Source organism: Geotrypetes seraphini, chromosome 10, assembly GCF_902459505.1.
Source record: "Geotrypetes seraphini chromosome 10, aGeoSer1.1, whole genome shotgun sequence".
Lineage (NCBI taxonomy): Eukaryota > Metazoa > Chordata > Amphibia > Gymnophiona > Dermophiidae > Geotrypetes > Geotrypetes seraphini.
In genome coordinates, this window is record NC_047093.1 from 109,994,308 (window position 1) to 110,008,905 (window position 14,598).

General features: G+C 45.3%; 1 protein-coding gene across 8 annotated transcripts in view; it reads right to left on the reverse strand.

Moving 5' to 3' along the window:
* Positions 1–14,598, reverse strand: part of ZNF618 (zinc finger protein 618) — a 771,796-nt gene that overhangs the window by 192,432 nt on the left and 564,766 nt on the right. Inside the window, exon 1 of one of the 8 annotated variants that reach the window (XM_033960466.1) lies at positions 369–419. The exons of the other annotated variants lie outside the window; for them this stretch is intronic. The gene's annotated coding sequence lies outside the window, so the exon portion shown is untranslated. Of the gene's footprint in view, positions 1–368; positions 420–14,598 lie in introns of those variants that run through there. 8 annotated transcript variants of the gene reach the window in all.

Here is a 14,598-nt window from a genome sequence, read left to right on the forward strand (position 1 = left end):
CATCAGCGTAGTTTACTTAGCTCCTTAGCTCCAGTCATTGGCCGGAAAAATCTGTATGTACTGCCAGCATGTCTTGAGCACTGACCATTTGACAATACCTGGTACTAAGGGAAAATGTTTTTTTCTAAAAACTGGCACCGACTGTACTTCTCATATATTGTATTATATGCCCGTGTGGTAAATATTACATAGGTCAGAAAAGGAGAGTCATTAAGGTTCGCATTGCTGAACATCTCAGCAATATTTAGTGCCAGCGGAATACAGCTCCTTTGGTTAGTCATTGGTTGGAGGCAGGCCACACCATTGAACAGATCCAATATACAGTAATAATTAAAGCTTGGAAAAAAACAGGAAACGTGTCTCAATACCTGTTACAGCAGGAACATTGATTCATCTACAATTGGCAAACTCTAGTTCCAGTGGGCTTAAATAATGAAATAGATTGGTTTCAGATTTAAAGTTTGTTGAAATTCTGTGACATCATCAAAGCTCCGCCCCCAGCATCTGACATCATGGTTGACCCTGGTTGGCTGGAGCTTCAAATTCTGGGCTTCGACATCACTAGAGTTGCCTGTCAGCCGGGTGAAGGAGTGTCCGGTCCCTAGTAAGCCTATTTAATAGTATTTGAAAGGTTTTGAAACATTTAGTGTGAATGCATTTATTAGTCTTGGGTTTCTAATTCGCCCTGACCCTGTTGTCACAGTAGAAGGTGGTTAGAATGTTATTGTTTTTCCTTTGCAGTACCCCTCCTGATGAAGCCAATCGTGAAACCCGGGTTGGGGGGTTTAACAGTTTATGGCAGTTGCAATGTGTTAGTACTTTAAATATGTACCCGGAGCAGTGAAAGAGCAACAGCAGTGCCATCCTGCATTCAGATAAGTTACCTATTTTTTTCTTGTATGTTATTAGCAGAGGGCAGAGACAGTGAACTTGCTGTGATGGTCTCTATTATAACTGACTCTGTGACTTTTCACTAGAGTTTGGTTATGGGTCTGAGCGTTCACCTAGAAACCTAGAGTCACTGTGTGACCATAAAAGTATTTGGTTGTGTATTTATGTGGAAATAAGGTGATTATTTTTTGAATTGTTATATGGTTATCACCTTTGAAGAAACAAGGTCCCTTATATTTTATATGTAGATTATATACTGAATATAAAATATGGCAATTTCAGAAAGCTATTTACATGTAGAATTCCACACCGCACAAAGGTTTCAAGGGTAAAGTGGGGCGTGGCTTGGGCAAGTCAAAAAACAGACATGTATGTTGCTCATTTTAGAAAGGGAAATATGTTTATGAAAACAAATTTCCCTGTTGAGTCATGAACAGTTTTTAAAAGTGCTTGTTTTGACCAGGGCTTTACTTGAAAAATTAAGGGAATACTTACCTGCCTTAGATGAATCTCTTTACAAATGAGGATAATAAAACCTAACAAATGAAGTTGTGCCTGCATTACTTAATTGGCTGCAATTATTTATTTTGCAGGTTTTATTAATCTCATTTATGAAGAGATCACCCGGCGTTACCTGGATATTTATTTATCCCAATGGCCCTCTGTATGGGGCTGAACTTAAACGGCATCGTATCAGTATTCATCTCAGCGAGCCCGAAAACTATGGGTTAGACCAGGGGTGGGCAACTGCGGTCCTCGAGGGCTGGAATCGAGTCGGGTTTTCAGGATTTCCCCAATGAATATGCACTGAAAGCAGTTCATGCACATAGATTTCATGCATATTCATTGAGGAAATCCTGAAAATCTGACTGGATTCTGACCCTCGAGGACCGGAGTTGCCCACCCCTGGGTTAGACACTAATATCTGTAGTTTCTGAATATTTTTACGTCACCCCCTTCCCACCCCCACAGTATTTTTTCCCAGATAGTAAGTCATATGTATACCAAGTTTGGTTGAAATCTGTCTATGCGTTTCAGAGTTATGCTGGAACATTCATCTCAGTGAGGCTGAAAACTATGGGTTAGACCAGTGTATCGCAAACTGTGTGCCGCGCACACTAGTGTGCCTTCTGAGATTTTAAGTGTGCCAGGGCATACTGGGCAGGAAAAGAGGCTCTGGCGCCTGTGTCAGCTGACTTGCTCCTACCGGGACTGACTTTTATGGATGCGTGTCTTCCAGGACTCCTGCCTTCATCTTCTCTCCGCACCCCCGGACCAGCAGTGGCAGCTGTGTGGTTTTAACTTTGCCACACAGCTGCTGCTAGCAGTAGTTTAGGTGCGGTTTCATCAAGCAGCCTCGGGGCCATTGCTATGCCAGCCCACAGAGCATCATTGAAACGCGCTGGCCTAGCAAAGGCCCCGAGGTTGCCTGATGAAACCACACCTAAACTACTGCTAGCGGCAGTTGTGTGGCAAAGTTAAAACCATATAGTGAGCTGCTGCTAGGCCAGAAAGAGGAGAGGTATGCTGGACAGGGAAGGGAGAAGGGGTACTGCTGAACATGGGGAGCAGGGAAGGGAGAAGTGGTACTGCTGGACTGGGGGGGGGGGAGTTTGGGAGGTCTGTGGTTGTGGGTACTCAGTTGATATTTGTTAGACTTCCCTGCTGGCATTTCAGGGTCTGTCTGGAGGGCCTCTGTGCATGCGTGGTTGTCAGCATGATGATGTCACGCATGCACGTGATGTCATCACGGCGACGTCCTTGCACTTCTGGGTGCCTCGAACCGTGGCCACTACTTTTAGTATGCCCCGGCTCAAAAAAGTTTTAGAGACATTGGGTTAGACACTAATATCTGTTGTTTTCAAATATTTTTACATGTCACCCCCTTCCTACTCCCACAGTATTTTTTCTCAGATAGTAAGTCATATGTATACCAAGTTTGGTTGAAATCTCTCAATGCGTGTCAGAATTATGCTTAGTATTCATCTCTGTGAACCCAAAAAGTATGGATTAGATCAGGTCTACACAACTCAAAAATGATCTAGGGCCGAAACAAAGTCGGAAAATGTAGCAAAGGCTGAAGGTAGTGGCCATGGCTTGAAGCACCCAGAAGTGCGCGGACATTGCCGTGATGACATCACATGCATGTGTGACATTATCACGTTGACATCCGCGCATGCGCAGAGGCCTTCCAGATGGGCCCTGAGATGCCAGTAGGGGTGCCAGCAGGGAAGAGGGCAGGAGAGAGGCACTGGCAGTGGCTGATTGCCTACAGCAGTGTTTCTCAACTACTTTAAGCTAAGTACCCCTAACCAGAGACTTCCCAAGCTCTGCCCCAGATCCTGCCCCCTTTACTAATTGTAATGCAATTTTTTTCCTTTCATTTTTCATATACACACAATACACATAGCAAATATAAATTCTCAAAACAGACACATTTCGATCACTAAATTGAAAATAAAATAATTTTTCCTACTTTTGTTGTCTGGTGATTTAATTAGTTTCTGGTTGGACTTCCTTCTGACTGTGCAACTAACATTTCTTTCACAATCCAGCCCCATTCCCTTTGAGACCAGGTTTCTATCTCTTTTCCCTCTGTTTACTCTCCCCAGATCCAGTATCAGTTCTCCTTTGTACCTACCACCACCTTTGTTCCAGGTCTCCCTCTCTCTCCCTCTGTTATGATCTTCCATCTCTCTGTTCTTCCTTAGGGTCTCTCCCCCTCTGTCTCTTCTGTCTGCACCTCCCATAGTCCAACATCTGCATCCTGTCTTTTCCCTTTGGTCCCAGGCCTCTCTCTCTTTCTTCTGCTTACAACACTCCCCCCCTCCCCCCCAGCATTTGTTCTCCTTTCTTCCAGGTCTTTCTCTGCTTCTCTTTCCTTCCTTCCTCCCTGGTCCAGAATTTTTCCACCTCTCTGCAGTCTTTCTCTCTCTTCCCTCTATACACCCCCAAATCCAACATCTGCCCCCCCCCCTTCTGCCTCCCCTTTGTTTCAGGTTTCTCCTTCTCTCTATCTTCCTTCTGCTAACATTTTGGATCCTCCCACCTTTGATCCAGGTCTTTCCGTCTCTCTCTCTTTGTCTTCAACGTCCCCAGGGTCTGGAGGGCCTCTGTGCATGCGTGGTTGTCAGCATGATGATGTCATGCATGCACGTGATGTCATCACTCTCTCCTCGGTTCAGGGTGTTTCCCCTATCTACCCCCCTCTAGTCCAGCATCTGCCCTGTCTTCCCCCTCCCTGTTCAAATCTGCTTTCCCGCCCCTCCTCAAGGTCCTTTTCTGTCCCCGCCCCGGTGTCCAGATCCAGCGTCTCTGGCAATCCCAATCCCGTCAGGACCCTTGCGACTGGCAGGGCCTTACCTCCGCTGCTTCCCACACCCAGCAAGGTCATCTTCTGCACTGTGATCACTGCCGCACCAGATACGGGTCTCATTCCACATGGCTCCCTGCGCTAAAAACTGCTAGCGCAGTTTAATAAAAGGGGGTATAAGTGATATGTATACTAAGTTTGGTTTAAATCTCTCCATGTGTTTTAGAGTTATGCTGGAACATCATCTCAGTGAGGCCAAAAACTATAGGGTAGAGTAAAATCTGTCTTTTTCAATAATTTTTATGTCACCTCCTTCCTACTCCCACAGTATTTTTCCCCAAATAGTAAATGATATCTATACCAAGTTTGGTTGAAATCTCTCCATGCGATTCAGAGCTATGCTGGAACATACATACATACACACACAAATACATCCGATTTTATATATCTATATATATATCTTGGAGGCAAGGGAAGAGCCAGAGATGAACGTATCCTGAGCCAGAGATGAACATATCCTGAGGACTAACGAGTGGCTAAGGGATGGTGCCGGAATATGAACTTCGGATTCCTAAACCATGGAGAAGCGCTATAAGGACTTCAGGGACCAGACAGACTCCATCTGACCAGCAGGGGTAAGAATGTCTTCGGACACCGGTTAGCCCGACTGCTTCACAGGGCTTTAAACTAGGTAAGTTGGGGGAGGGTACCCACTCACATACTAGTGCAGAAAGGAATTATCCTGATGAGGTGAGTCGAAACTTCGCTTCCATGTCCAAGGTAAGTACCCACATTGCAAACAGTTCTTTAGGAGTCACACCGACTCGGGTAGGATACGCCTATCAGGGACTTAGCAAACACAAGATTTGGAGGGCCATGTAAGTCAATGCATACAGTTTGGGTAATAAAATTCTAGAATTGGAGGCTGAAATAAGGAATGCTGACCTAGACGTGGTGGCGATATCTGAAACTTGGTTCACAGACTCACATGGGTGGGATATGGCTATTCCGGGCTACAACCTACTTCGTCAGGACAGAGAGGGCAGGTTAGGAGGAGGGGTAGCTCTATACATTAAAGAGGACATCAAAACCACCAGGATCACAGATGTCAAGTACACCGGGAAGCCCTCTGGGTAAACCTGGCAAGAGGCAGAGAAAAATGCCTGTATCTAGGTGTGGTATACAGACCCCCAAGACAACTGGAAGACATGGACGCAGAATTAATTGAAGACATAGAGAATATCACTCTACGGGGCGAAGCTGTACTGCTAGGGGACTTCAATATGCCTGATGCAGACTGGAACTCATTTTCAGCGACAACCAGCGGCAGCAGGAGGCTATTAACCTCCATAAAGGGAGCACGTCTCAAACAAATGGTAACGGAGCCCACTAGGGCCCAGGCGATCCTCGACCTGGTACTCACCAACGGGGAAAGCGTCTCAGAGGTCTCGGTAGGGGATATGCTAGCCTCCAGCGACCACAACACAGTATGGTTCAACCTTAGGAAAGGCTTCCCCAGATCAAACACGAAAACGAAGGTACTCAATTTCCGGGGCACTGACTTCGCACGCATGGGGGATTTCGTCCATCGGACGCTGCAGGACCAAGCGGAGACCGATGATGTGGAAGCTAAGTGGTCAACACTGAAATCAACCATACATGAAGCAACTAGCCGCTTCATAAAATCAGTACATAAACAACAAAGAGACAAGAAACCCCAATGGTTCACCGCGGAGTTCTCACACCTCATTAAGGAGAAGAAAAAAGCGTTTCTTTCCTACAAGCGCACGGAGAAAAGAGAAGCAAAAGTAGAATATAGGACCAGGTCTACATTGGTCAAAACAGCAGTTAGGGAGGCCAAACTTCGAGTGGAAGAAACTCTGCCAAAAAACATTAAGAAGGGGACAAATCCTTCTTCAGGTATATTAGTGACAGAAAAAGGAACACAGGCGGGATAGTACGCCTTAGAAGACCGGACGGAAGTTATGTGGAAGCAGATTCCGATAAAGCCGAACTACTGAATGAATACTTCTGCTCAGTCTTCACCTGTGAGGCACCGGGACACGGTCCACAGTTGAAGGCAAAACAAAGCGCAGAAGACCCGTTTCAGAATTTTGAGTTCACACCAGGTGAAGTTTACAGCGAACTAGCAGGACTCGAGGTGAACAAAGCCATGGGACCAGACAATTTGCACCCAAGAGTGCTCAGAGAATTGAGCGATGTCCTGGAGGAACAGTATGCTATTCAATCTCTCCCTAAGTAAGGGGAAAGTTCCCCTGGACTGGAAAATAGCTAACGTTGTTCCTCTGCATAAAAAGGGTTGCAGGGCAGAGGCTGCGAATTATAGACCGGTGAGTCTCACATCGATAGTGTGCAAACTCATGGAAACACTAATTAAACGTAAATTGGACACGATCTTGAATGAAGGGAATCTTCGGGATCCCAGTCAGCATGGATTCACCAAGGGTAGGTCCTGCCAATCCAATCTCATCAGCTTTTTGACTGGGTAACAAGAAAGTTGGACTTGGGAGAGTCTTTAGATGTCGTGTACCTGGACTTCAGTAAAGCTTTTGACAGCGTCCCACACCGCAGGCTGCTAAGCAAGATGAAATCAATGGGGTTAGGAGATACACTAACTGCATGGGTCAATGATTGGCTGAGTGGCAGACTTCAGAGGGTGGTGGTTAATGGTACCCTCTCTAAAACATCGGAGGTGACCAGTGGAGTACTGCAGGGCTCGGTCCTGGGTCCACTCCTTTTCAACATATTCATAGGGGATCTGACTCAGGGGCTTCAAGATAAAATAACATAATTCGCCGATGACGCCAAACTATGCAATGTAGTAAGTGAATGCAATTTACAGAATTATATGGCACAGGACCTGCTTACATTGGAAAGTTGGTCCTCAACCTGGCAGCTAGGCTTCAATGCTAAGAAATATAAGGTCATGCACCTCGGAAGCGGAAATCCATGCAGGACTTACTTCTTGAACGGAGAAACTTTAACTAGGACTTCAGCAGAATGAGATCTAGGAGTAATCATTAGTGCAGACATGAAAAATGCCAATCAAGTGGAGAAGGCTTCATCCAAGGCAAGGCAGATAATGGGTTGTATCAATAGAAGTTTCGTCAGCCGAATGCCTGAAGTCATAATGCCGTTGTACAGGGCCATGGTGAGACCTCATCTGGAATACTGTGTGCAATTCTGGAGGTCACATTACTGTAAAGATGTGCGCAGAATTGAGTCAGTTCAACGGACGGCCACCAGGATGATCTCAGGGGTCTCTCGTACGAGGAGAGACTGAACAAATTGCGGCTCTACACTCTCAAAACATTTAAGTACATCACGGGACGTGTTGAGGTGGAAGATGATATTTTCCTTCTCAAAAGACCTTTGGCCACAAGAGGGCACCCGCTCAGGCTCAGGGGAGGAAAATTTCATGGTGACACCAGAAAGTATTTCTTCACAGAGAGAGTGGTTGATCATTGGAATAAGCTTCCAGTGCAGGTGATCGAGGCAAACAGCATGCCAGACTTTAAGAATAAATGGGATACCTATGTGGGATCCCTACAAGGGTCGAGTTAAGGAAATTGGGTCATTAGGGCATAGACAGGGGGTGGGTCAGTAGAGTGGGCAGACTTGATGGACTGTGGCCCTTTTCTGCTGTCATCTTCTATGTTTCTATATCTATATCCATATCAATTAACTAGTGTTTAAGTCCGTTACATTAACGGGTGCTAGTAAAGCCTCCTTCCCTCACATGTCCCCTATTTTTAGCCCCAGCTCCAGCTCCAAACCCATTTTTACCCCCCCCCAGCCCCCTTCTCCCATCTTTTCCCTTTCAGCCCCAGCCCCCTTTTCTCACCAGCAGCATTTTCCTCCCCACCCCACTTCCCTGCTCCCCCGGTCCAGCTGCACCTCTTTCCTGCTCCCTTGGTCCCTCTTTCTTGCTCCCCCGGACCAGCAGCACCTCTTTCCTGCTTCCCCTGTCCCTCTTCCTTGCTTCCCCTGATCCAGCAGCACCTCTTCCCTGCTCCCCCTGTCCAGCAGCACCACTTCCCTGCTCCCCTGGTCCAGCAACACCTCTTCCCTACTCCCCCTCACTGCCTTCCATACTTTGTCCCACTCCCCACACTCCGAATCCAGCCTGCCTGCCTGCCATCCCCCTGTGCAGTAGAACCCTCTCCCCCTGCCACTATCGCCACCATGTAGCCGACCCCACTGACCCTCCCACCGTGAGACAACCGTCAAACCTCCTGGCTCCAGCAGCGGCCGCATCACACTAAAGATGCTGCTTCGCGGCCTTCCTATGCTCTGATTTCCTCTGCTGCATCTCTGATGATGTCATCAGATATGCGGCAGAGGAAATCAGAGCATGGGAAGGTCGCAAAGCAGCGTTTTTAGTGTTTTGCGGCCACTGCTGGAGCCAGGAGGTTTGTGCGTCTCGTGGTGGGAGGGTCAATGGGGGTTTGTGTGCGCCGGGGAGAGATGCACCGGGGGTGGAGGGGGCGACAACGGCAGCAAACTACTTAGACGAAATTGCTGGAGAGCAGGGAGGGACGCATTTTAAAATTTCTCTGCCGGCAAGTGGCACAGGTTGTAAGCATGCGGGACCGTAGTAAGTTGTGTCGGGCTGTTGTGTGGTGCCGTAGTAAGCGCGCATGCGCACTCTTGTCAGCCACGGACCTACGGATCTCGGAACACACCAGTAAGAGTGCGCATGTGCGCTTAGGGTTTTATTATAGTAGATAGCATAGCAATAGTAAAATTACCCCAGTAAACTAAAATGTAATCAAGGAGGTAAGCAAATTATATCCTAATGATAGGAATAACATGACACAGTATCTGATATAGACACAATAAATCAGGAACATTCTAAAGTGAAGTTATTCTTTAACTAAGTAGACAATAAGGGCCAGATTCTATAAAGCAGTGTTCTTCAACCTTTTTACACCTATGGACCTGTGGAAATAAAATAATTATTTTGTGGACCGGCAAACTACTAAGACTGAAATTTTTTTTAAAAAACCATCGCCGCCCCGTCCCCATGAGGTCGGTCCCACAAACCATCTGATCCCATCCGCACAAGCCTCAAATAGTTATGATTTTATATTGAACATATTTTATTAAAGTATAAAAAGAAACAATATTCTATACAATTGTCTTTTATAAATACAAATAATACAGGGCAAAGATCAACAAAACCCCTGTCTCCCCTCCCCTTCACATATATCCCCTCTACTATCAAGAAAACGGAATAAGCCAAATTATTACAGAATGCTACACAAATATCATGTAACAGAATACCACAGCCACACATGACAGGAATGGTGTTAGGGGAGTGGAACTAGGGCAACTGCCACCTAGTCAGAGAGAGCCCTAAGCCAGCTGGAAGCTAAAGAAGCACTGCCTGGGCTTTGCACTCCCCAGTTATGTCTAGCAAGATACATATTTCAAATCTGATATATTTAAATCACAAGATAGAAGTAAAATTATTTTTTTCTACCTTTTGTCGTCTCTGGTTTCTGCTTTCATTGCCTTTTCACTCTCTTCCAGCCAGTGTCTGCCCTAAGAACATAAGTGCTGCAAAACCTCCCCAACCCCAAGAAAACCAACTGACAAGGGGGAGAGACAAGAAGTAACCTCAATCTAAGTTAATCAGCAAATTACACATAGTGTGAAACAGGAGAACCCTCAGTAACACAGCCACCCACTAAGGGAAAGGCTGTCACCGGCTGACACTCAGAAAGAGTGTAAACTGTGAAACATCCCCGGGTTCTTCCTGTAAGTGAGAATAAATCAAGTGCACCCCCAAAAAGTGCTACGTGTGAAAAAAGATTCTAGAAATCAAAAAAACACACTATGAGGTTAAGAAATTCTTGTCTCTACTCCTTGCCAGGGGGGCCAAACAAGGAAGGAAAGTGTCCAAATCTGTCCAAATCAGAACCAAGCCAGTCAATAAATGGAAGTACTTAGCTTCTTTAAACTGTAGAACAGCCAGCCGATGTGTGACATCATCCGTCCAACGGGACTCCGTTTCGGGGGTGCACACCCCCTTCCTCAGGAACAACTGGACTGTAATGAGACTGGTGATTCCTCCGGCGTGGCTTGGAAAGTAAGGCAGAAAATGGCACCTAACAGAGGAAAACGCCTCCAGATTTAAACTGCAGCCACTAGTATTATTGGATGAAAAAGTCAGATGACCAATTTCTTGAGGGAAGAAGTGGAAATTCCCTGAATACTAAAAAGAGTAAAAAATGACAACGTATCAACAAAGTAAGTCCCACAAAAAATACGAATGGGATTATACTGTGTGTACGAAGAAAAGTTAAGCAAAAAACAGATCGCAAAAAAGGCTAGTATGTAAGTTGCCATTCTATGTAATCGTTATGTCCATTAGGAGTCAGGGTCTGTAATTCAAAAATCCAGTATTGTTCTCTTCTCTGTAACCACTTAGTTTTGTTACCCAAATAGTCAGCAAACAGACATTCAATGATGAACCAGCGTAGGTCTCGGAAAGTATGGCCATGCTGGATACAATGGGGGACCATAGGAGAATTCAGTGATTGAGTGTTGATCCGTGACCGATGTTCTATCAATCGGGTTCTGACAGTTCTCTGTGTGCGACCCACATAGATCATGGTGCAGCATTGCCAACCTATATGTTTCACGGTTTGAGGAACGTCATTTATATTCCTCAGCCTGGTACACATACATCAAAGTATGGTATAGGTTCATAGACGATGTTTTTTGCATCTGGACGGGACCTATAGAACTATTAACTCATTTCGTTGATTGGTTAAACTCATTGGACTCCAATCTGAGATTCACTATGGAGTCCAATTTATCCCATATATCTTTTTTGGATGTATGGGTCACTAAGTCAGAACACATTCTGACCACCACAGTGTACAGAAAATCTGTTGAAGTCAACAACTACCTCAGTTACACTAGTTGTCATCCCACAAAACTAAAACAGTCTTTACCGGTCAGCCAGTTCCTCCGTGTTCGTAGGATCTGTTCTGACACCAAAGAGTTTCGTTTTCAAGCGAGGAAACTTTACGCCAGATTCAAGGAGAGAGGGTACCCTCATAATGTTCTACAGAACGCTTACACTAGGGCCCTTTTCGCTAATAGGGAACTCCTCCTCTCGGCGACTCCTACTCAAGAAGCGGAGGGCACCACATGCATACTGACTTTTTCCAATCATGCTGCCCGTGTGGCCCAGAGCATCCGGAAACATTGGCCTATTCTTCAGCTTCACCCGGTCTTCCAAGATTTTCCCCGTATAGCGTATTCCCGGGCTAAGAACTTAGGAGATTACCTGGTTCATTCTAGATACAGCAAGAACAGGGGCTTTACTATGCGGGAAGGCCGCCATTCCAGATGCAGTGACATTTGTGACATTTGTCACACCACCATTCAGGGCAATCAGTGGCAACATCCTCACACTGGCAGATTATACACTCTAAAGTCAGACACTACTTGTAAATCCATGTGGGCTATTTATGTTATCATCTGCCCCTGCACCATGATCTATGTGGGTCGCACACAGAGAACTGTCAGAACCCGATTGATAGAACATCGGTCACGGATCAACACTCAATCACTGAATTCTCCTATGGTCCCCCATTGTATCCAGCATGGCCATACTTTCCGAGACCTACGCTGGTTCATCATTGAATGTCTGTTTGCTGACTATTTGGGTAACAAAACTAAGTGGTTACAGAGAAGAGAACAATACTGGATTTTTGAATTACAGACCCTGACTCCTAATGGACATAACGATTACATAGAATGGCAACTTACATACTAGCCTTTTTTGCGATCTGTTTTTTGCTTAACTTTTCTTCGTACACACAGTATAATCCCATTCGTATTTTTTGTGGGACTTACTTTGTTGATACGTTGTCATTTTTTACTCTTTTTAGTATTCAGGGAATTTCCACTTCTTCCCTCAAGAAATTGGTCATCTGACTTTTTCATCCAATAATACTAGTGGCTGCAGTTTAAATCTGGAGGCGTTTTCCTCTGTTAGGTGCCATTTTCTGCCTTACTTTCCAAGCCACGCCGGAGGAATCACCAGTCTCATTACAGTCCAGTTGTTCCTGAGGAAGGGGGTGTGCACCCCCGAAACGGAGTCCCGTTGGACGGATGATGTCACACATCGGCTGGCTGTTCTACAGTTTAAAGAAGCTAAGTACTTCCATTTATTGACTGGCTTGGTTCTGATTTGGACAGATTTGGACACTTTCCTTCCTTGTTTGGCCCCCCTGGCAAGGAGTAGAGACAAGAATTTCTTAACCTCATAGTGTGTTTTTTTGATTTCTAGAATCTTTTTTCACACGTAGCACTTTTTGGGGGTGCACTTGATTTATTCTCACTTACAGGAAGAACCCGGGGATGTTTCACAGTTTACACTCTTTCTGAGTGTCAGCCGGTGACAGCCTTTCCCTTAGTGGGTGGCTGTGTTACTGAGGGTTCTCCTGTTTCACACTATGTGTAATTTGCTGATTAACTTAGATTGAGGTTACTTCTTGTCTCTCCCCCTTGTCAGTTGGTTTTCTTGGGGTTGGGGAGGTTTTGCAGCAGTTATATATTTTTCCTCCCTATACATTTTTGGGTTCTATTTTTGTGTTCTTTAGATATTGTACCCATGGATATTCCAGAGTGGCAACGTACTCTTGGTTATTCTGCAGACCAAATTACTCAATATTCTCATCGTACTTCTTTGCTAGATGGTGGCCACAGTGATATTTCTACAGGCTATTCTCAAAACAAACAGACATGGATCAACCTACAACGTAGTCTGATCCGCCTAGACCTACACAGTATGTCCCTGATAGAATATCTTAAACATCAATACATACCCAGGGGTCTACGGATACAGAAGGTTCCAGGCATGTTCACTGATAGGGAACCGTTTCTTTGTAAATGGGCATCTATTTTAAACAAATGTTCTGTAGATCTGATGATGCTCATAATAGACACAATTCAAGAAGTAACTCAGGAGGTCACCACTCAGGCAGACACAGTTCATGAAGAAATTCGCAAAGAATCAGACGCATTTCAGGCATTCCAAGAGAGTTTACCAACCATTCATCAATCATTAGATCAGTTTAGGACCAAAACTCGTTCATCCAAAATCAAAAAATTTCACCGAGACACTGAAGACTATAAGAAAGGGAACATTTATTCATGGTTAACATTCAAAGATAAAGATTCTGAGCATATTACTACTTCCACTCACTCTTTCACTGATTTGGATTCGGGCTCCAGTAGTGGCGCAGAAGATCTTAGACTTAGATCAAAGTCTCCGGTTTTTTTACCTCGGGGAGGGAGGGGCAGACAACGGAGGCAAAGGGGAAATCGCCCCACCAGCAGGGGACCCAACAGAGCACAATATTCCGACCCAAATCAGACGTCTCGACCACAGACGAGGTCATCGGGCCCGACCAACCAATAGTGCATAACTTATCCGGGGTTTCCTTATCCCCGGACCAATTAGGGGTATTAAACAAGGGACTATCTTTTGTTCCATCATGTCGTTATGACCCCTTTACCACTCGGAGCAATATTGAACGCTTTATACGATCTCTCCAGATTAGACTGTTTTTTCATAAACAGCCTCACATCACGGATCAGTCTATACTTAGAGCCCCTTCCAAGTGGGTCCCTCCAGGCCCATTAGATCCGGCCCTTCACACTTTTCGTGAACTAATTCTTAAAGATCTAGATAACTTGGAAAAATCTCTGAGTAATACACATAGTTATTCCAATCTCACCAAAAGTGAACGGGCTGCTCTTATGTCTCTTAGCCATAATGACCGGTGTGTGATTAAGTCTGCTGATAAAGGCGGCTCGATTGTCATTTTGAATGATCAACAATATGTCACAGAGATCAATAAACATTTATCAAACACTCGATTTTACTCTATCCTTTCAGGTGATCCCACAGATTCCCTCATTTCCACTATCGCACAGATAGTGGATAAAGCATACGATGAGGGTCAACTCACCAAGGCGGAAACTAAATTTCTCAAACTCACATCTCCCCGCCGCCCCACCTTTTATATCGTCCCCAAGGTCCACAAGAAGGTCTGTCCTCCTCCAGGCAGACCCATCGTGTCCCTTCGGGGCACGGTTCTGGAGCCCTTATCCAAATTCATAGATTGGTTTCTCAAACCGTTAGTAACCCGTGCACCTTCTTATCTCAAAGACACTACTCATTTCCTTACATGCATTTCTCAGTTGACAGATATTCAAGATTCGCACATACTTGTTACCATGGACCTTGAGTCCCTTTACTCTAATATACCTCAGTCAGCTGCTCTCGAACTCATTTCCAGAACATTCATGCAGGATGTTCATCATGACAGGATTAGGGCAGATTT